General features: G+C 43.7%; 1 long non-coding RNA gene across 4 annotated transcripts; it reads left to right on the top strand.

Moving 5' to 3' along the window:
• The first annotated feature begins 292 nt into the window (after positions 1-292).
• LOC309536689 lies at positions 293-9,645 on the top strand. 4 transcript variants are annotated; one of them, XR_014221699.1, is made up of 3 exons: positions 293-376; positions 8,666-8,797; positions 9,238-9,645. It is a non-coding gene; the product is annotated as an uncharacterized lncRNA (long non-coding RNA). The 4 variants fall into 4 exon arrangements; XR_014221700.1 differs by lacking the exon at positions 293-376 and adding an exon at positions 1,134-1,504; XR_014221701.1 differs by lacking the exon at positions 293-376 and adding an exon at positions 1,810-1,977.
• Positions 9,646-23,834: the final 14,189 nt, after the last annotated feature.

Raw genomic sequence — 23,834 nt, 5'->3', positions numbered from 1 at the left:
TAAGTGTGCGGCTATTGAGCCTACATTGCAATGGGAGAAAAAGTTGTCTGACCGATGGCTCCATTTTATGTGTCATGCACTTACCATATAGATAGAACTGACAACAGGCACATTTTGCAGAGATAGAGGGAAGCTGTGTGTCGGTGTGCATAAAGCTTCCAATGCACCACTATACATAGATCCTGAGACCAATAAGATTTTATCCAACTGAAAATAGAGTTTCCATTTCTCCAAGATGGAAGAACTCATGTATGTGGCATTGAACATTTCTTTTTCTTTACTCTCAACAGTGGGAATACTATTTTGTGCTAGAGTGAAAAGAATGGGTGCTGTACTTCAAGGATGTAATATCACAGGAGGCAGTTGCTTTGCACAGGTGAATGCAACCAATTTCAGTGAGTATGAAGCCTTTCTGTCTGATTAAACCTGAGTGTGTGGGTTTTCATTGGATCTCTGGGGTATTTAGGGGTGACCACAGAATATGATCTCACACAATGTCAAGGAACTCAACTTTTCCCCAGAATAAAATAGTAGAATAAAAAGTGTATAAAAAATCTGTTTAAAATGTACCAATAATTACAGTAAAAACAGCATGGTCTCAGCCCTTTCATTAAAACAGTCATTCCCCCCAAATCCTGTCCGGACAAGAATGTCTTCAGCTGCTGGCAAAAGCACAGCAAGGATAGGCTAAATCTCTCTTCTCTAGGGAGGGACTTCAGGAGTCCAGGAGCAGCCACTGAGATGGCCCAGCATGCATATTAAAATCACGCAGGACTACCAAACTCAAAACCATCTCCCAACTCTCTCCTTTCAGAACCTGTCTCCAAGGAGCTGCTGCCAACAGCAACTGAAGCCACAGAAATCTTTTTCCTATTGGAAAAATAAACAGAATCATAACTCCATTTCCCCATAGAAGGCTGCATACAAAAATGGTTCTTATTGTGACATAGCCAGAAAGAAGTGAGATCAAGAGAGTGGGGAAACCGTCTTATTCTCCTGTCTCTCAGAAATGTAGTACATAGTAAAAAGCAGCTTCTTGAGTTAGGCCACTGGATAGGCTAGCTGGATATGGGTTCCATTTTGTGTGTGCAGAACAAGTCCATGGACATTGGAATCTTGTCCCACTAAAGCACATTTTTTAAAAGTAACTATTCTGGTATAGTCACATAGTTTTGCAGAAGAACTTATGCCATATTTATAAAGTGATTCTTGAAGAAACTTCGCTTTAAAGATAAGCTTGCTAAATTTAGTGCTTGCCAGGCTCTTCTCTTAAATTACCTAGAAGCATTATATAAATTTGAGTACACAGAGGAACGGATTTATTGCTGATCTAGCCTTTGCTTCCTATTTTCTCTCACAGATGGCTCTGAAAAGATCAATAAAGTATTGGGATGTGTTAAAAATTGCCCCTCAAATTACAGCTTCACTACAGAACGAGGTCAATATATGAGGAGTTTCACAAAGTGCTGTCAAACGCATTTTTGCAACGAGAAAAGCATTGCACGTAAGTGCATATATCTGCATATATCTCAGAGCATAAATAGCATGGAGGTTTCCGCTTTCTTCCTTGTTGCCCTTAGACAAACAATACTGTTCCAGTCCAATATTCGTTTCCCTAGTTTTTATGGGAAATGCTTAGAATCAGCCTCACCATCTGTGTCTCAAATATGTAAATAGAGGGATGGGGGGAGAGATATGAGACTACATGTCTTTGCTCCTGGAAAGCCTTGTTGGACTTAGAAGTCATCTTGCTTGAGCAGAACTGCAGAAGTAGTAAGTAAAAGCAGCTGTTGCTGCTGGAGGCCTTCCAGCTAGAGAACTACAAAAGGCACACTGCAGAGTGAATGAGAGTTGGGACTTTGATGAGAGTGCCCTCTCTTTATTTGCATCTTACACGGGTTGAATTGTTTGAGGATATTCCTTGGTGGGAGGAAGAAGTACCAGGGACCAGATCTGCATAGCTCCACCTATCCTCAGGTGAGAGTCTGGAGTGGGAAACAGCAACATGGGAGGGAGCCAGATTGCTGCCAGGAACATCTGTGGCTATTTGTATTGTTATTTTAGATGCCTCAGTGAGTGAACAGTTTCTTTATCTCCTTGGTTTCTGCAGTACATTCTGCTGAGTGGAAGGAGTGACTGGCAATCATTGTTTGGTGATTGAGTGAGAGATTGTGGAGTGAGTGGATGGATGATGTGTTGTTTGCAATGGTTGAGTAGAATGGGATGAGTAATATAGAATGGGAAGCAGATACTAATATTTGTGAAGATGAGCAGCAGAATTTGAATGTGGTGCATATTATTTTGTGAGTTGGGAGATGCCTTGGCAAGAGGATCACTGAAAACGGGAGGGGTCCTTAAATTGAAATATACTTCAAGATGTGCTGATATGTTTTTGTTTTTTGACATTTTATTGCTTTATTACACTATAGTGTTGTTTTGTTCGAAGGTGAATTTTAGTTAAGTTTAGTTTCTCATTTTCTCATATATACAGTATACACCCACCCACACACCACTGTTTTGGTATTAAGATATTATTTCATATAGAAACAAACACCTAGGCTTGCTTCATTCTGTCATTTATTGATTCAGAATGAAATATACTCAGAGTCGCAAAGTGATTTCATGCTCTTTATTCAGCTCATAGTGGTGAGGAGGAATGAATGAATGTCCCCTCAGAGTATCTGCTTTATATACATTATTTACACAATGGGCTGCACATGATTGGTTAATTCTGGAATTCTACTGTAAGCCAATCAGGTTGTGGATTCACTTATATCTGGAGCATGATTGGGTGCTTCCTGCCAACCAATCAGACTGCTGCATTGTTCTTGGACCAATCAGACTGCTGCATTCTGAATCCTATTGTTCTAGGACCAATCAGACTGCTGCAATTTGGATCCTATTGTTCTAGGACCAATCAGACTGCTGCAGTTTGGATCCTAGTCAACTCAGTACATAACACCCCTCCCCTCTAAGTTCCAGTCCTGCCCGGGAGTTCACATTCATAGTCCTTAAGGTATGCTGGTGGCCTACGTGTGCGTTGCGGCCTGTGGTGTTCCCTGGTCTGGGGTTCAGGTTCTGGCTCGTGTTCCAAGGATGCTGGCTGTGATGGGCCTGTTTGGTCTGGCGCAACCGGCTCACTCAGTCGTGGTTCTGGTTCCGGTGTCCTTTCGGCCTCGCGGGTCCTCTCTGTATTTACTGATTCTGCCTCTCCTGCTGGCCCCTCCTGGTCTATGGGCCTCACTGCCCCTCTGTTCCCTTGGGACTCCTCTGACCTTTCCTCCTCCTGGTTTTCTCCTGGGAATCGTCGCCGTATCTGGTCGCAGTGGCGGCGCCAGCATTGCCCCCCATCTGTTAGCACCTCGTACGACACGGGGCCAGTGACCCTGGTGACTGTGGCGGGTACCCATGCTGGGCCTGCCCCAAAATTCTTTGCGTACACTGGGTCCTGGGCCTCGAAGGTCCGGGGGTTCCTGCCTTCCCCCACCACTACCTCATCCTGAGCTCTATCGGGATGAAGGCGGTCCAATCTGATTGCAAGGCGCCGACCCATTAGTAGTTCAGCAGGGCTCCGGCCAGTCGTTGAGCTGGGGGTGCTGTGCTGTGCTAGGAGGAATGTGGCAAGGCGGTACTCCCAATCCCCTTGCGTCATGCGGCGAAGGGTGTCCTTGGTGGTCCGCACCATGCGTTCTGCTTGGCCATTGGTGGCAGGGTGGAATGGTGCCGAACGGATGTGGCGGATGGCGTTCTGCGCTGTGAAGGTTTGGAATTCTCCTGACGTAAATGCCGTCCCGTTGTCTGAGACGAGAGTGTCCGGGAGCCCGTGGGTTGCAAACAGCCTGCGTAGTACCCGGATGGCTGCGGACGTGGAAGTGGACAGTACCAGTGCGACTTCCAGCCATTTGGTGTAGGAGTCCACCACTATGAAGAATGTTTTCCCCTGAAAGGGGCCAGCGAAGTCCACATGCAGGCGTGACCATGGTGCTCGGGCGGACTCCCAGGACTGGACTGGGGCCCTTGGGGGATCTGGGCGGGATTCTTGGCAGGCCTGGCAGTGTTTGACCCAGGCCTCTATCTCTCCGTCGATCCCTGGCCACCACACATAACTCCTGGCAAGGGCCTTCATTCTTACTACCCCTGGGTGTGTCTCGTGTAGGGCTGTGAGGACCCTTTTGCGGAGGGGCTGGGGAACAACGACCCTGCTTCCCCATAACAGGCACCCCTTGTGGGCTGACAGTTCATGTTTGCGGGTTGTGTAGCCAGCGAATTCTGGCCCAGGGCTGCTGCTGGGCCATCCCCTCCACACCCAGTCCAGGACCCGGGAGATGACCCTATCTTTCTTGGAATGGTGTGCAACTTCTTGTGCCTGAATGGGGCGGTCGGGAAGCAGCTCCAGGCTCATAACCTCTTGTGCAGGTGCTGGGTCAGGGCCTGTTTCCGGTAGTGGTAGCCTGCTAAGGGCGTCTGCATGGCCCATTGCCTTCCCCGGGCGGTGAATCAGTGCATACTGGTAGCTGGCAAGGAAAATTGACCACCTGAGGACGCGAGGAGACAGCACTTGGGGGGTCTGCTTTTCGGGGGCAAACAAGCCAAGCAACGGCTTGTGGTCAGTCACCACGGTGAAGGGCCGCCCGTACAAGAAATCATGGAATTTTTTTACTCCCTTCACGATTGCCAGACCCTCTTTGTCTATTTGTGAGTAGTTCCGCTCGGTTGCGTTGAGTGTCTGGGAAAAGTATGCCACCGGTACCTCTCTTCCATCCGGGAGTTGGTGCCCCAGGACAGCGCCAATGCCATAGGGTGAGGCGTCGCATGCTAGCACCACCGGCAGCCTCTCGTCGAAGTGTGCCAAGACCGAGTTTGAGACAAGCAAGTCCTTGACTGCCTGGAATGCGGCCTCCTGGCGCTGGCCCCACACCCAAGGGGCCCGCTTGTCCAGGAGTCTGTGTAGGGGCTCTGCTACCGCCGCCTTGTGGGGAAGGAAGGAATGGTAAAAGTTCAATAGTCCCAAGAAGGCCTGAAGTTCAGTCTTGCTCTTGGGTGCTGGGGCATCACAGATGGCCCGTACCTTGTCCCCAGTTGGGTGGACCCCTTCTGCATCCACCATAAATCCCAGAAAGTCCACCTGAGGCACTCCTAGTAGACATTTTTCCCGCTTCACCTTGAGACCCGCCGTCTGGAAACGGTGCAGAACGGTGCGGAGGCGGTCCTCAAACTCCTCTGGTGTGGGCCCGGCAATCAACACATCATCGAAGAAGGGGGTGACGCCAGGAATCCCTTTAAGGAGCGAGTCCATTAGATTCTGGAATATGCCTGGTGCCACACTGACACCGAATTGCAGCCGCTTTACCCTGAACGCTCCTCTGTGCGTCACAATTGTCTGTGCCTCTGCTGTGGCCTCATCTACTGGCAGCTGTTGATATGCTTGGGCCAAGTCCAGCTTGCCAAAAATTTTCGACCCAGCCAGGGTAGCAAGGACATGGCTGACCACTGGCACTGGGTATGCATGGGCTGTGAGGGCCTTGTTTATGGTACATTTGTAGTCTGCGCAGATGCGGACCGAACCATTAGGCTTGACGGGTGTGACGATTGGAGTTTCCCAGGGGGCATTAGGCACCGGCTCCAGCACTCCTTGCTCCACGAGGCGGTCCAATTCCTCGTCTATACGGGGTTTCAGGGCGAATGGGACCCGGCGGGCCTTGAGCCTAACCGGTCGTACTGCGGGGTCAAGCTGTAGAGCAATGGGGGGGCCCGTATACTGTCCCAATTTCCCATCGAAAACCCCTGGAAATTCCTTGCAGATGGCGTCCACGTCCACTTGTAAGGTAGTGTGGTTCACCCCGGTGATGGCTAGCCCCAGTGGTCCAAACCATGCCAATCCCAGTAAGCTAATGTAGGGGCCCTTGACCACAAGCAAGTCCAGTTGCCGCGTCCGCCCTCGGTATTGCACCCTGAAGGTCCCCACCCCCATTGTGGGGACCTTACGTTTCTGGAAGTCCCGTAGGGTGAATGGGGCCGGCCTGAGTTTGGGACCCCCAGTAGGACACAGTTTCCTTAAGGTCTTAGCCGAGATTATGGATAGAGTTGAACCCGTGTCAAGCTCCATGCGGCATGGGGCCCCCTCTATCTGTACCTCTACATAAATTTTCTCTACGTTGGGGTGGGGCAACTGGTATACCTGGCAGTCCGTGAGCTCCGTCGAGTTGCCTTGGTGCGTTGGGCCCCGGGACCTGGGGCTCTTGGGTTGGTCATCTGATGCCTGGTGTCGGGTGGGCCGAGCCCGACACACCCGGGCGATGTGTCCCGATTTTCTGCACTGCCTGCATTCTGCGTTGCGGAAACGGCAGCTCCTCCTCTCGTGACTCTCCCCGCAGCTTGCGCAGTTTCCTCCTTCTCGTCGAGGCAGCTGTGGTCTGTGCGCTGCTTGAGTGCGCTGCTGTACTCGGTGCACCTCCTCCCTGTCGGATCCTGAATCGTCGGTGAGGTCTTCGTGGTGGACCCTCGGTTGGGATGGCAGGCTCGGCCGTGCCTCTTGCGTCGACCTCTCGGCGGCTTCCGTTGCCAGGGCCTCCTCCAGAGCGACCTGGAACGTTAGGTCCTTCTTAGCGTAGAGGCGTCGTTGCAGCTTCTCATCCTTCAGGCCAACGACGAGGCGGTCACAAAGCATGTTCTCCAGCTCTGAGAAGTTGCAGAACCGGGCGGCTTGGCGGAGAGAGGTCACAAACCCAGTTATGGTTTCCCCAGGGGCTTGTCGCTTTGCGTAGAAGGCATTTCGACGAGCCACCACTGAGGGCTGCGGTGAAAAGTGCCCCTTCAGCTGTTCCATTATTGTTTTGTATGGAACAGTAGCGACGTCTTCAGGCGCAAGGAGAGCCCGGGCGATTTCAAACGTCTCCTCTCCGCAGACGCTGAAGAGTATCGCCCTCTTCTTGGCGTCTTCTTCGTCGGTGACCCCTTTGGCTTCTAGGAGGAAGGTGAAACGGGAGGCGTACGCTTCCCAGTCTCCAGATGCTGGGTTGAATGGCGAGAAGTTGCAGTTGGCTGCCATTCTGAGTTCCTTGTGTCCCGGAGCTGAAGCCTGGATACACGGTGCGAGGCAGCGGTGCGGCAGGTGGCGGTGCTGCGGTGCTGTGTGTGGCAGTCAGCTCAGCGGGATCCCACCTTCGTCGCCAGTGAAATATACTCAGAGTCGCAAAGTGATTTCATGCTCTTTATTCAGCTCATAGTGGTGAGGAGGAATGAATGAATGTCCCCTCAGAGTATCTGCTTTATATACATTATTTACACAATGGGCTGCACATGATTGGTTAATTCTGGAATTCTACTGTAAGCCAATCAGGTTGTGGATTCACTTATATCTGGAGCATGATTGGGTGCTTCCTGCCAACCAATCAGACTGCTGCATTGTTCTTGGACCAATCAGACTGCTGCATTCTGAATCCTATTGTTCTAGGACCAATCAGACTGCTGCAATTTGGATCCTATTGTTCTAGGACCAATCAGACTGCTGCAGTTTGGATCCTAGTCAACTCAGTACATAACACAGAACTTTATATTAGCCTTAATCACTAAACAATATGCAACCTAACAACGAAGTAAATAACATATGTTAACAATATTATATGCATAAATTATTCTTTCACAGTAAGAATACATAATCCATGATGGAACATGGTACATAATATGCAATGCACACAAAAAATAGCAGTTGCAAATTAGTCTAAGTGACAAGCCAAGAATGAAGTCCATAGCTGGCCCCCTTAAAAATACTCCTACTTGCCTATTCATCTCAGGTCCATCTATGAAACACAATAAAAATTTAGTAACAGAATTGTGGGATGTAAACACAGGAGCAGTCAATGACAACATTCCTAGACTGTACATGTTACAACATGGAGAGGGATGTCTGTCCAGCAACCAGGTAAACTTCCTGGGGACGGACTTCCTCCGCATGTGACCAGAGGTGGGTGTGGCCTCACCTGTGCAGGTAATGAGAAAAGCACAGGGCAGGCAGCCATCTCTCTCTCTCTGCCATCACCTTTCGAAGAAGCAGGATGCCCTCTTGGCTCTCAGCCAAGAGAGGAGAGGGCTATCTTCCTATAAGATAGATTCTAAGTGTATTTTACCTTTTTAAGCCTGTCTGCCATCTGGGATCATATTGTGAACAGATCGTGAGTAAACTCTTTTATACTTTTATAAAGACTGTGTTGTGTCTTGTATTTTAAGAGGGAACAAAAGGGGAAATTACCAGAGTAATTATTATAGAGGTTCTAGCGAACCTGTGCACACGTTACCGTTGCGAACTTAAAGGGGAATGTCTATAAACTCTGCTGATATTTTGGGAACTTGTTAGCACAAGTTGGATAAGGATATAATTAGTCAATATATCCTCTCCTGCACCCCAGAACATTCCCACAAGAATGGGTGGAGTCTCTCTGGCATTTCTTTGCATAACAGCAACTAAAAGTGCTCCCTTTTGATAAACCACCTGCCAGCACCTCTCTCTCTTATTAGGGATGATGGCTAGATCTACATCATCACATCACTAATTCTGGAAACAGAATGCAGTAAAGATGCTGCAACACTTTTACAGGACTAGAGCACTGAGGCTTAGGAATCATTCTCAGCTGGAACCATATGTTGACTTTAGTGGTGCTTTTTGCAGATCCACTTCGTCAGTTAAATGGTCTGACATGTCCAATCCTTGGTCCTTCTGGCCCAGTAGTTTCTGAACGTCCAAAGCCCATCAGGTGTTATGGAGATGAGACTCGGTGCCTTGAGTTTGTTCTTGTTCGTGGTAAGTAGCATTGCCATCCAATGAGTGGGAGAGAAGAGACAGGGTGGGGGGGCTAGCTGTTTCTCTCTGTTTTTGACCTCCTGGCAAAAAAATGGACTATGTTTGTATTGGTGGAGACAAGTTTTCTTCTTCCTGTAAACATAACGGAGCTAAAATTGCATGTAAAACGATCTTTTAAAGGAGTGTTTTTACTAACCTTTTAAAAGAAGCAGCCATGGAATCCTGATCTGCAAAACAATATTGATACAGATTGGGCCCCTGTTGCATAAGAAAAAAATCAACATCTGTTTCATATTCACCTCATGATGTAATTCTGTGATGCTTTCTATACTTATGCAATGCAGTTCAGAAAAATTAAAATGCTTCTGTTCTCTCTCTTCTACACGCACATCCTTTATTATCCAGACACTCATGTAACTGTTTCTCTTTTTCTTTACTAGATGACAGTGAAGTTCCCAATGAGGTTGTCAGAGCCTGTGCAACTCCATCTTTTTGTGAAATGGCCAAAATGTCAATGCATATTGGTGCCTTTTCAGGCACTATAACCCAAGCAAGATGCTGTGAAAGTGTGCGTTCCAGAGAGCAGCTCAACATTGAGGGGTAGTTAGAGGGTAACTACATCTTCTTTCTTTTTGACCCTACTGTTTCTTGCAGCTGTGGAAGTGGAGGTTGCTTTCCTGGTGGTGGGAATATTGAGCGACTGCCATTCAAAGGACTCCTGAGTCCTCTATTTGGTTTATAGTGGTGGGTAAATGGGTTTAGGCGATACAGAATCTGAAGTAGTAATGTCTAGCTTTGGGACTCTTTTTCATGATAATATGATATAGGTATTAAATTCCCCTTAAAATAAATTGGTGTTGCAAATGAAAACTGTGTGCTGTGCCTTTATTCATCAAACTAAGAGTATTTGGCAAAATTGGTGGCAAAGGGAATTGCTTTTAGAAGGAGCAAATAGGTAATTATTAGTTATTGCATTGCTTTAAGAAAGGTACTGGTAAATACCAATCCATACTCATAGAAATTTCTGAGTGGCAAGAAATTCAAACACACACAACAACAACAACAACAACAACAACAACAACAACAACAACAACTTCCCTTCCAATTTATCAAGAGGGAAACATTAATGAAAGCTCTAAAATGCAGCCAACAGTAGGCATTTGTAGATGCTTTTTGGGAGATTTGTCACACAGCACTAGGCAACTAGGGCAGATTACTAGTGTTTGGCAGAACTCAGGAGAGAGAGAGGAAGTCAGGAGCAAAAGAGGATCCCTGCTGGATCACACCCAAGACCCCTCTAGTTCAGCATTCTGGTGTCAGAGTGCCTAACAATTTACTCTTGAGAAGCTGAGAAAACAAGGCATGAGCACAACAGTGCTCTCCTACAATAGCTATCCACTGCTTGAGCATTTACTCCTGCTCAAGTACAAAAGTCATTATAGGAAACACACAAAACTGCTGTATTCTAAGTGCAGAAATCCCTGAATTTTACAAGAAGCCCAGAAAACTAGGATCTTGCAGATACTCTCAGAAGAATTGACAGTAGGTACCGCTGGGAGTACCAAGAAGGTATCTCTTTTACTTATAAAGAGAAAAAACATAGAATCAGGGATGCAAAGGAGGCTGAAATTTTTTGGAGGAAATATTACAAAGACTTGGGAGGAACAGGCCCCACTTTGGAGGGTGCAGTAGGAGGACAGGACCCAGAGCAATCTGATGGCAGTGTAGACAGGAGGAGGAGGAAGCTAAAAATAGGAAGAAAAAGAAAGGTAACAAAGACAAGGCAAGACTTCAAAACACAATCAACATGCCTGGTGTTGTTGTTGTTTAGTCGTTTAGTCATGTCCGACTCTTCGTGACCCCATGGACCAGAGCACGCCAGATACTTCTGTCTTCCACTGCCTCCCGCAGTTTGGCCAAACTCATGCTGGTAACTTCGAGAACACTGTCCAACCATCTCGTCCTTTGTCGTCCCCTTCTCCTTGTGCCCTCCATCTTTCCCAACATCAGGGTCTTTTCCAGGTAGTCTTTTCTTCTCATGAGGTAGCCAAAGTATTGGAGTCTCTGCTTCACAATCTGTCCTTCCAGTGAGCACTCAGGGCTGATTTCCTTAAGAATGGATAGGTTTGATCTTCTTGCAGTCCATGGGACTCTCAAGAGTATTCTCCAGCACCATAATTCAAAAGCATCAATTCTTCAGCGATCAGCCTTCTTTATGGTCCAGCTCTCAGTATGATAATATTAAGTTGGAATGTAAATCGATTGAATAGTAAAGTTAAAAGAATAAAATTGCACATATTTTGATGAAACAATATTTAGATTTAATTTGTTTACAAGAAACACATATTGCTAAAAGACATAGAAGATTATTATTACTTTATTATTGTTTTTATTCATTTTTACCCATCAAACAGAAAAAGAAAAATATCCATCACCACAAAAGAAAAGAAAAGACTCGGTACATCAACTAGTAGTCTCAAAATCTTGAAATAATAATGGTCTTTTTTCTATCAACCAGACTTCCCCTCTACTCTTTACATCAATTTCTCATTACTCTATTTGTTCACTGCCATAGCATATCAAGTTTTATTAAAGTTTAATAGTCTTTCATCTATATTTTCTTTTACATCATACCGGAAACTACTGCTGGAATTATTCGAACGCTGCAACTGACCTTAAACTATGATTGTTATTTTTCAAATAGTTTTTAAACACTTCCCATTTTGAAACAAATACCTGTTTTGGTTTGTTTTTTGTTTTTTCTGACAAGCTATCTAGTTCCGCATATTCAGCCATTTTTTGAATCCATTCTAATCTCGATGGAACTTTGTCATTCTTCCAATGTACCACAATGAAAACTCTTGCTGCAACCATGGTGTATAAAAATATCTCTCTCACCTTCTTGGGAATATCCAAATCTATGATTTCCAAACGGTAAGCTTCTGGTTTTTTAATTAAAGGATATTTTAAACATTTTTTTTCCAATTCTATGTGGGTATCCTCCCAGAACACCTTAATTTATTTACACTGCCACCACATGTGGAATAGAGTAGCTGGCTTTTCTTTGCACCTCCAACAATTACTTGGGACACTTTTATACATCTTAGACAGTTTACATGGATTTAGATACCACCAAATTTGCATTTTAAGACAGTTCTCTCTCAGAGAGTAACAAGCTGTGAATTTCCAGTTTGTTTTCCACAGGTTTTCCCACGGCTTCATAGTTATTGTGTTCCCAAAACCTTGTGACCACTTAACCATAGCCACTGTGACCTCCTCCTCCTTGACTTCCCAGTCAAGGATGAGTCGGTACACTTTAGAAAGTGTTTTAATCTTTGAGTTCACCACATCAAATCTGGAGGTCTCAGTGGAGAAACCCTTCAGTTTCTCAGCTTTAAATGTCTCAAATATTTGGTGGCATTGAAGTCAATCAGATACGCACTCTCTTATTTCCTTTAAACTTTTTCATTTCAGTTGGTTATTTTCTTCCTTTAGGAGTGCTTTATATATTGGCCTGGTTCCCTGAGTTTCCCCCCTCTTAACCACACAAACCTCTATTGGGGAGATCCACCAGGGTACTTTGGGTTCAAGCAAATTTTTATATTTCTCCCAAACCATAATTAATGATTTCCTAATAATATGGTTCTAAAAGTTTCTATGGACTTTAATTTTCCCAAAAGCCAAGTATGCATGCCATCCTCATTGACTGTCAATGCCACCCAACTCTAAAAGATCCAGGTCTTGCAGTGTACACCACTCCTTTAGCCAGGTGAAGCAGACTGCCTTGTAGTATAATTTCAGATCAGGTAGGGGAAAGCCTCCTCTATCTTTTACATCAATTAGAATTAGATTGTTTAATTCAATAATCTTCTATGTCTATGACCCAGACATAGAAGATTATTGATAAATAAAAGAATGAGTTTGGAATTTCTGTCTTCAGATAGCACTAAGAAACAAGGAGTAGTTTTGTATATTAGGTCCAAATTTCAACCACAATTGCTATTTAAAGATGAATTGGGAAGAGTAATAGTGACACAAATTACAATACAGGGGCAAGAAGCTATCATTATAGGAATTCACGCTCCTAATGAAAAGAAGGTTGAATTCTTTAAAGACCTGGAAAATAAATTAATGTAATATATGGATCAAAAGATTATTATGCTAGGAGACATGAATGGTGTATTCTCACTGGAAATGGATAGAACAATAAGGAACTCAGAATCAAAAGAAGGGAAATTACCACTAACCTTCTTTGCAATGAATGAAAATATGAATTTAATTGATGCTTGGAGATTTAAGCACTCATTAGAGAATTCACTTTCCTATCAGAAGTACACCAATCAAGCAACCTGATCGGTGCTGTGTGGATATCTAAGGAAATTACCTTAATGGTAAAGTCAGCAGATATACTACCAAGGAGCCTTTCTGACCACAACCTAGGAGAAGGTAATACCTTGAGAAGCTGGAGGTTAAACAAAGACTTATTAAACAATCAGGAAATAACTAAGAAGGCAGAAAAAATATTAAAAGACTATTTTGAATTAAATAGCCATAAAGGGACAGAAGACAATATAATATGGTATGCCAGTAAAGCAGTAATTAGAAGCTTCTTTATTAGCCAAAATGCATATTAAAAAAACTTAGAGATCAGAAGAAAAAAGCAATTCTGAACGAAATAATTAAACAAGAAAAAGAGTAAAAAAATCACAAAAGGAGACTATTAAACAGACAATTAAAATATTGCAATCAGAATACTCAATGATAATCAAGAAGTAATGTGGAAAATTAAAATATTAAAGCAAAAGAATTTTGAGTATGGAAATAAGCCATGGAAACTTTTAGCATGGCAATTAAATAAAAGGAAATAATTTGATTCATGAGATAAAAGCAAATGATAAAAGATAATCTGAAAGAGGTCAGGAATCCATTTGTTAAATATTTTACAGATATATACCCCAAAGGCCCAGAAAATAAAATAGATATTGAAATATATTTACAACAAAATAAGCTGCCAAAAATTCTAAATGAATTAAACGTATTAAACACTCTAATTAGTAATCCGGAAATTCTAGAAGCTATTAAACAAGTAAAGCCCACGGCCCGGATGGTCTAACAGCAAAATATTATTTAAAAAATTACAAAACTGGGACTTCCGGGTTAGCGCGATCGGCTAATGGCGGATTCCCTCCGAGCTCCGGAGGGAATCGGCTTGACAGGGGGCTGGGTCTTGCCGTGCCGGCGACACGGGGACCCTCAAAAACCACGGGCACGGAGCCCGTGGACATGGTGACTCGGCGGGCACCGTTAGCGCCCTCCCGATTCGTGAAGGAGCCTTTTTAAAGGCTACGGAATGGGTGCTGGGGAGCGGTGTGGTGCTGTGAGTCTTCTGCTTCCCCTGCCGAGCGAAGCCACATGCCATTTGTCGGAGAGCGCTGACTTCTTCCTGCTAAAATTTGGACTTAAAATCAAGAACAACAACCCGTGAGTAATTTGGAAATTGGATTACAAATAATTCGTTTGTGGATTTGGTACGAGCGGGGGAGGTGAAAAAAAGGGAAGTCTGTCTCCCCCCTATTGTAAACAGTTTAAAGCAAGGATCTGTCAACTAAGGTTGCGAGAAGAATTGTTGTGATTGGATAAAAGATATAAATTCCACGGATTTAAAGGACTAAGCTAATGTGCTGGAGGACTGTTTATTTGTTTGGATTAAGTACCACTTTTCTCAAGCCTGGGAGTAACCCGTGAAAAGAGCCTGCTGAGGAGCTACAGAAAACCTTTGACAGCTGTCAAATTAGCTGTCAAAGTTGGGAAAAACCAAAAGCTTAAATTTAAACCGGTTATATTGCTACAAAATATTGAAAGTAAAGAAAGACTGATACAAATAAATCTGACTCTTGGATCGGAAGGGAAAAGAATACTAAGTAACCAGAATCCCTCTAGAGGGGATTCTTGGACATTACAAGAATGGAACTAGGTCGGGAAATACGTGCTGACTTGCAAGAGCTTATCTTTCTCATGGGAAAGCTGCGAGAGATGATCAAGCAAGGCCATGTTTTGTCTACAAGCCCTACAAAACCGAAGTTAACAGAAAATATACCTACTCAGTTGGAAAGGGACTTGATGCTCAAAACACAGGCAGCTGGACAAGAAAAGAAACCAAAGACTGAAGAGGAGGAAAAGACACCTGCTGAACAGGAGGAGCAGAAAGAAGGGGTGGCTGAAATGTTACAGAAGACAAAAGAGAGCCGGAGACCTGCCAAGATGAACTCTAACTCGACAAAGGTGAAAGCTGGACTATTTGGGACATATAGACTTAAGAAACAGAGCTGGAGCTCCACCTTTAAACAAGTAGGCCTGGCTGGAAGAAACATGGTCAGCACTGAGAAGGTACCTCTTCAACCTTGGGTGTATAGGATGAGAGATCTCCGAAGAAGCCGGCTGAAAGGGACTGAGAGAGATTTGAGAGCCTCGGACGTAAGGTCACCAGGCTAAAAAGATGGACTAATTGGACTTTGGTTTGGGACTGAAACCGGGGAGAGAAGGGTGGGGTTTAGAAGTCCAAAGGGGGCCTGATTTATATTTTGCAATGTAAAAATTATATGTTCTTTATTATTATAAGAATGGGGAATCCGTGGATGGGAATTAGGGACAACCTTAGGAAAGGCATCTTTTCTCTTGTTTTTATATCTCTTTTTTCTTTTTTCATATATGATTAAGGTACATATTTTAAAAATTGCTAAATAAATTAAATTAAGGATAATAATGAACTAAGGTTTAAACCTACTATAAAGAATTATATCAACAAATTATGGTTAAGTAAATTAATAAATTATGGTTAGGACACTAAGGATAAAAACTTGTTTGAACAAGGGGAGGCGTGGGGAAGTCACGAAAAGAAGTTATTGAAAATGAGACCTAAAAGGTGGAACTTTTTTGTTGTTTTTTGTGTTTTCTTTTGTTTTTCTGTTTTGTTTTTTGTAACCTTTTGAAACTTTAATAAAGATTATTTTAAAAAAAATTTACAAAACTGGCTAGTGCAACCATTACAAAATGTAATGAGTGGAATATTAGCAACAGGAAAGACACCATAGACATGGGAGGAGGCATACATTACTTTAATCCCAAAGCAAGAGGCAGATAGATTAGAAGTTGAAAATTATAGACCAATTTCATTACTAAACTGTGATTGTAAAATATTTGCTAATATTTTAGCAAAGAGAATGAAAGGTCTATTGTTGGAAATAATCCACCAAGATCAAGCAGGATTCCTCCCAGGTTGGCAAATGGCCCCCTGCTGAACAGGTTTGCTGACCCTTGCTTTGAAGACTGGCGAAAAGATGTTACAAAATTTATTTGGCAGGGGAAGAAGCCAAGAACAAAATACAAATTATTAACAGCTATTAAAGAAAGAGGAGGCTTTTCACTGCCAGATCTGAAACGCTATTATGAAGCCTTATGTATTTGTTGAATTCGAGAATGAATCAAATTTTTAAAAAATACAGATTTATTAAATCTGGATGGGTATGATAATAGATTGAGTTGGCATAGTTACTTATGGTATGAAAAGGCAAGAATTCATCAAGGCTTCCAAAATAATATAATAAGGAAAGTGATATTTAAAGTTTGGAGAAAGTATAAAGGATTACTGGAACAAAAAACACCATGGTGACTATCGTACATAGGCAATATGTCAGTATCTCAGCTCACAGTCAGAGGTAAACTGGCCTCCCCCGGGCAAACTGAGTGAGATACTTGTTTACCTTCCGTCTGCTACTCCTGGCAGGCTAGGTCGTAAACCGGCGATTCTCCCCGTCAGAGAAGAACACACCCTCTGCTACTTCTCTCTCCCTGCTTCCCCCCCCCCAGGGAGGGGAAATGAGACAGACAGGAGACCTATTTACATGTCTTTTATTCCTGTCATTCAGCAGTACATAGAAACGTGACTGCACCCTTCAGACTCCATCAGAAGAGTCACAACTCCACCCCTGTACTTCCAGCACAGGTCATATAACACTCTGAGCTAACATCCGGTGCTCAGTACAGAGAATAGACTCCCCCTTTTTCCCAACAGTACAGTTTGAAACAACAACATCCTGTTTTGCATTCCAGCCACCTGCAGCTGGCTTTTGCATTGGTGCTTTTTTCCAACAACCTCCCCCAAAAGCATCAATAGGCAAAACACGATCCAGAGAAGAATACAAACAGTTGTTATACACATAACAGTCCCCTGTTGTTTCGGTTCCACCCTTGGAACTCCCCATCACTGGTTTCACCAGTGTACCTCTCTGGTTGTCTGGCTTCCAAGGAATGAGTGCTTCTGCATTACCTTGGCTAGGGGCTCTCTGTTGTGTCTTTGTCTCTGACTTAGACACTGCATCAACCTGCTTTGAGTTGTTAACAATAGCAATACATGCAACAGCTAAGTTAGCAAACTCTTTTGAGTACCTCTTTGGTGGTACACCCTTTGTAACTCTCTCAGACCTGTGTACGAGGTTCCGATCCTCTGTGCTCACTGGTTCAACCTCTGGACTTTGTTGAGAACCAGTAGCAATCAGTGGTTCTTCCTTCACCTGTGAAGGTCTATCCATTGTGTGAGATTTCCTCTCAATGACTGTTACAACTGAACTCTCTGAGCTATCACTGTCATCATCAGTACCACTGTAATCTGTGAAATCATCATCATCAGAATTGTCACCTGTGGGAAATGTGTGTACTACTACCCGCTCTTGTTCTGGAGCACTCTCTAGAAATTTTGTGAGAATCACCTGACCAGATTCAGACAAAATTACTCTGTAGAGACCCTTTTCATATCCTACAAAAATGCCTCTGGCATTCTTTACTCCACCTGGAGCTTCTGTTCTCACGTGAGATCCGAAAACCTTATAATAGGCAACAGAAGGTTTTCTATTGAACAGCTTCTCAAAAGGAGAACATCCCAATTCTGTTGAGACCTTTCTCACCCACACGTGAAGATAGGACGCTAGCGACTCGGCCCAATATTCATGTGGCAAATGTGAACTCAGCAATTGCGCATGCATCCCCTTTTGCAATTCTTTGTTCACCTTCACACAGACCCCCCTGTTCCATGCTTCGGTTGAAACAGCAACTTTGTGGTCTATCCCTTTTCCATCCAGGAACTTCTGAAACTTCTGTAACAGAAAAATTTGCTTCTCATCTGTGAAAAGACAATCAGTGTTAGCATTATGCATATTTTTAACCTTGTCACAAAACTCCTGAAACCTTTCTAAGGTCTCTTGCGGTTTTTCCATCATAAAAACCCAAGAATAATTAGTGAAACAATCCACACACACAAGGTAATATTTTGCACCGCCTCTAGATGGTTCTAGAGGACCAATCACATCAGCATACACCCGCTGAAACGCTCTGTCGACCTTCTTGGTCACCTTCCTGGCGTCCTTGGCCACACCTGCAAGAGAGATTTCGTTAGAATCAGAAGAGTTACATTTCATGTAATCACTTTGATCAAAAGTCAACAAATACAGTCCATCTTTCTCTCTGGCAGTAAGATACAGTTCTCCACCTTTGTAGATCTTGCAGCTTTTAGCATCATAGGTCAGTTTCAGTCCTTTCTTTGCAATCTGCGACACACTCAGCAGATTAAATCTCAGTTCTGGAACCAGGTAAACATTGTCCATAGTCAAGTTCAGACTCTCAAGATACACAGTCCCAATCCCGGTCGCTTCCAACTCTTGACCGTTGGCCTGTTTCACAGCGAAGCTTTGCTTCTTCAACATCGAAAACAGTTCTCTGTGCGGACACATATGAACCGTGGTGCCAGTGTCGATTATAAAGGCGTTCCCAACATCTGGCGTGGTTCCTTTCGCCATCATAGCCTTTGCAGGTTTCACCTGGCACTTGGTACGGCTTTTGCCTGACGCCTCAGGCTTCGCAGAGCTGCTCTTTGCTCCTCTTGACTGGCGTGGCTTTCTACAGTTTCGCTGTAGATGCCCAGTCTGTCCACAATTGTAACATTGGACAGCACTCAATGCTACAACACGCTCTCCAGTAGCTTCAGCAGTGGGGGAATTAGAACTCTGTTCTTCCCTCCCCCTGTCTTTCACTTCCAGAGCAGCAAGTTGATCGTGTTCATTAAGGACCACCGCATACACTCTCTCCGTGGTCAGGTCCGCTGCAGGTAGGGAACCAAGCTGACTGGCAACAACCTTGTAGGTCCGATTAAGGCTGTTTATCATCATGAAGCAAAACACTTCCTCCTGTAGATTGAAATTGCGTTCCACCATCTGTTGATGCAGAAACTTCATTTCTGTCAGGTGCGCTTGAACATCTCCATCAGGCGCTAGTCTCAGATTGGTCAATTTTTCAAAATACAGCAACGCTGAAGAACCAGCATCTCTCTGATGTGTTGTACGCAGCGTGTCCCAAACCTCTTTCGCATGTTCTAAATTCTGAATATGCACCAATTGCGAATCTGAGACACACAGAATTATAGCAGTCCTGGCCCTCACGTTCCATGACTCCCAACCTCCGGTTGGTGCTGCAGGGATGGGGTTTTCAATTACATCAAAAAGCCTCTGATTCTGCAGCAGGGCCTTCATCTTTACAGACCAAGATGAATAACTGTCATTGTGTAAGGGAGGTGGGTAAGGCAGGCCCCCTGCCTTTTTGGCATCCATTTTTGAAGCCAAGCCTTCAGCTCACACTCTCAAGCAAGCTGTAAAATCCAACAGTTGTTTCCTGCCTTCTCTAGCAGGCAAACTGCAAGTTGTTTACGCTCTTGGCACCTGGCAGCTAAACGCTGGCTGCTATGGAAAGTCCCTTCCAAGAGCTCGTAAACTTGTAGCCAAAACACTCCGTGGTTTTGTTTTGCTTTTCCCAGCCTCACAGTCAAGCTTCTCTGCCAGTAACTTTCCATGACCGTTACTTAGCAACAGTGCATTCCAACAGGACACCTTATCTTAACCACAAGAATTCGTGGAATGCAGGCTGAGCCTCCAAGCTGCAGGCCTCTCTCAGAGCTGTTGTTTTTTCCAAACGCAGCAGCTCCCGTGAACCAGAGAATAAACAATCTGTGTTCACACTTTTAGCCCGAAATGCAGCATACCTTGAGCTCCGTTGCTTGGAAAACACTTTCCTCTGGGTCCAGCCGTCTGTTCAGCTTCTGGCTGCTCTCAGACGTTTATTTCCTCCCTTGGAGCAGAGGAGGACAATCCACCAGCCTCTCATGCAGATGTTCGATGAATCACAACCATCCAAATGCTGCCATATGTCAGTATCTCAGCTCACAGTCAGAGGTAAACTGGCCTCCCCCGGGCAAACTGAGTGAGATACTTGTTTACCTTCCGTCTGCTACTCCCGGCAGGCTAGGTCGTAAACCGGCGATTCTCCCCGTCAGAGAAGAACACACCCTCTGCTACTTCTCTCTCCCTGCTTTCCCCCCCAGGGAGGGGAAATGAGACAGACAGACAGGAGTCCTATTTACATGTCTTTTATTCCTGTCATTCAGCAGTACATAGAAACGTGACTGCACACTTCAGACTCCATCAGAAGAGTCACAACTCCACCCCTGTACTTCCAGCACAGGTCATATAACACTCTGAGCTAACATCCGGTGCTCAGTACAGAGAATAGACTCCCCCTTTTTCCCAACAGTACAGTTTGAAACAACAACATCCTGTTTTGCATTCCAGCCACCTGCAGCTGGCTTTTGCATTGGTGCTTTTTTCCAACACAATATCAGTGGAAAAAATAAATATGGCTACGTATAGAAGGTTGTTAACAGAAATAGGAAACCAATTAAAATTGAAAGAATTTAATGAAATTAGGGAGAAAATAACAAAATGGCTGCAATATTTTCAGTTAAATGAAACATTTAAAAATGATAAAAAGAAAGGATTTCAGTATGAAATTTCAACTTTTCAGAAAGAAATAATAGAAAATGATAGGAAATTAATATTGAAAATGTACAATCTGTTGCTAGAATGGGAAACAAAAGATGAAGAGGTTAAATCAATCATGTTTAAATGGGCACAAGATGTGGGACACAATATACAAATGGAGGAATGGGGAAAAACTAGGGAAGAATGAGATAAAATTTACGGCATGTGTAGTGATGAAAGAAAATTATATGAAAATTATAGATAGATGGTATCTAACTCCAGTAAAATTAGCAAAAATGTACAAAAATAAAGAAAGTAAATGTTGGAAATGTGAATTAGCAGAAGGGACATTTTCCCATATGTGGTGGGATTACAAAATTGTAAAGAAATATTAGGAAATGATTTACAATGAAATGAAGATGTTCAAAATAACTTTTGTTAAAAAACCTTCCAAATAGGTATTACAGGAGCAGTTATACCAGCACATATTTAAGTCTGCAACTACAGCCGCATGAATACTACTAGCACAACATTGGAAAGAAGAAGGGTCCCAGCTGAAAAAGATTGGCAAGTTAAACTAATGGAATATGCTGAGATGGCAAAATTGACATTGAAACTAAGAGGAAACGACAATAACAAATTTAAGGAAGATTGGAAGGACTTTATTGCATATATACAGAAGCAATGTACACAGGTTAGTACATTAGCCGGCTTCTAGAACTACTTGTAATGATACTATGAAGGGAGAATGAGTAATTTTCAATGATTTTTCAATTTAAAATGGACATGCGGTATGATGATAAACAATGGAACCAGGAAAGGGACTAGGGGGAAGTCAATTCTTTTCTTGCTTTGTTTAATTATGAACATGTATTGTTGTTGTTTAGTTTTTGTTATTTTTGGAAAACTAATAAAATATAATTAAAAATAAAAAGAGGATCAAGTCACCCCAATCACCTCTCAGTTGCTTTTTAAAATCCAAATGTCGACCACTGGAGCTTTGGGGGCCCCTTTCTACAAGAATATTAATTTGCTGTATTTTAATCATAAATGATATTTAATGATTGATGGCTTTTTTAAAAAAAGATAATTGAAAAATGAGGATTAAAAAGAATGCTGTGGCCCCCCAGAAGGAATGTGATGTTTCAGAAAATGAAGAAGTGGTTCCAGCAGTTTCAAAGAAGGCAGTTGTTTAGTCACTCATTTTTTTTAAAAAAATCTCTCTCTTACCTTTGAATAGTGTAATTTTTAAAGCTTTTTTAATTTTTAATTTTAATTTTAATTTTAAAGCTTCAGATATTCATGGAATCTGAATTGGCAGTTTTTGACCAGGAACAGGGTCTTGAGGTCATAGCAGATAGAAATCAATAAAGATGCCAGCTTAGTGTACAGCAGTTGTGAAAAAGGCAAATTCCATACCTAAGCTCACTAGAAAAGTAATACAATATAAAACTGCCCATATCAATGACACCTCTATAGAAATATATCATGACACCATACTTGCAATAATGAGTATGGTCACCTCACCACTAAAAGGGCATTATATATTCAGAAAATTTCCAGAAAAGAGGAATCAAGATGCTGAAGGGAATGGAATTACCCCCCCCCCCAGGAAATTTATGAAATTTGGGGCATTTTAGTTTAGAGGAGAAGCAAAAAACAGATGTGAGAGGTGTATAAGATTATGCATGGCTGGACAAAATGGACAGAGAAAAGTTTTTGTTCCCTCTCTGATAACAATAGAACTTAATTGAATGTTGGAAGATTCAGGACAGATGGAGCAAGGTGCTTTTTCATAGTTAAGCTCTGGAAACTAAACGTAGAATTGGTGGGATACCAGAATGTAAACAGGTTCCAGCATCACAAGATCACTGGAAAGATAAATATATGTGAATGTGATGTTCCAGCTTTGTACCTGATTGACAGCATCTGCAATGCCCATGGGCATTGTGGTGAAACTGAGGTGGGGATAGACTGGCAGGGCAATTCGTGATATTTCATGGAGTATTGCTGTTGTTTCAAACAAGCCCTTCTTTCACCTTATTTGTCCGACTTTTTCTGCTGTACCCAAATGTCTTTCTTCCATTCCTGTGCTGCCTCATGTGAAAGAGACAAATGACATTGAGCCCTCAAATATTCTATAGGACATTTGTGCACTGTATTTGCCTTGTGGAACAATGTGTTGTCTTCAACATGAAATTCCAGCTTCAATGTAGTAATTTATAAGAAATATCTAATTAAACGGAGGCAAAGAATTTCAATAAACTGGACTTAGCCTTCTCTAACTGAAGAACTAGGGACGCGGGTGGCACTGTGGGTAAAACCTCAGCGCCTAGGACTTGCCGATCGCATGGTCAGCGGTTCGAATCCCACGGCGGGGTGAGCTCCCATCGTTCGGTCCCAGCTCCTGCCCACCTAGCAGTTCGAAAGCACACTTAAGTGCAAGTAGATAAATAGGTACCGCTTTATAGTGGGAAGGTAAACGGCGTTTCCGTGTGCTGCACTGGTGCAGGCTCACCAGAGCAGCTTCGTCACACTGGCCACGTGACCCAAAAGTGTCTCTGGACAGCGCTGGCCCCCGGCCTCTTAAGCGAGATGGGCACGCAACCCCAGAGTCGGACACGACTGGCCCGTACAGGCAGGGGTACCTTTACCTTTACCTTTAACTGAAGAACTAACTGACAGGATTCCTCTTAGGATTTGAAATAAGTGGAATAACATAGCAATGTAAGGTATGTGCACAAAGCAGACTGCAGTATAGCAGAGAGAAGGAAACCTGGAAAGGGGAGTTGTCTGTGTGCAAGAGAGCATTAAAGTGGGGAAAGGAGGAAAAACAGGTGAAGGCAGGGTGGATGTTTTCCCTGTCGGAACGCCAGAATGCACTTCTGGCATCTTGAGGGTTGACACCATTGCAGTCTGGCTTCCTGACGATGATCGTGCTTCTTGGTTACAATATCATTCTGTGGAACATTCTGCCTCTGAGCGGTTGGTGAGAACAATGGAGAGATACAGCAGCAGCAGCAGTGAGGCAAAGGGGCCACTACAGTTGCCTCATGATGCAAAGAACCAGTGGTTGAGGCTCACCCCACTAAGGGTGCTTCAGCAGCGCAAGCCACGCAGAGGCCAGGGTGCATGCATGGAGGCAGAAGATGAAGGAGGCGGAAGATGAAGGTTGCAGT

This window comes from Podarcis vaucheri (assembly GCF_965113315.1).
Source record: "Podarcis vaucheri genome assembly, chromosome: 7".
Lineage (NCBI taxonomy): Eukaryota > Metazoa > Chordata > Lepidosauria > Squamata > Lacertidae > Podarcis > Podarcis vaucheri.
The sequence above is the reverse complement of the archived record's forward strand: the minus strand, read 5'-3'. Positions and strand labels throughout refer to the sequence as shown.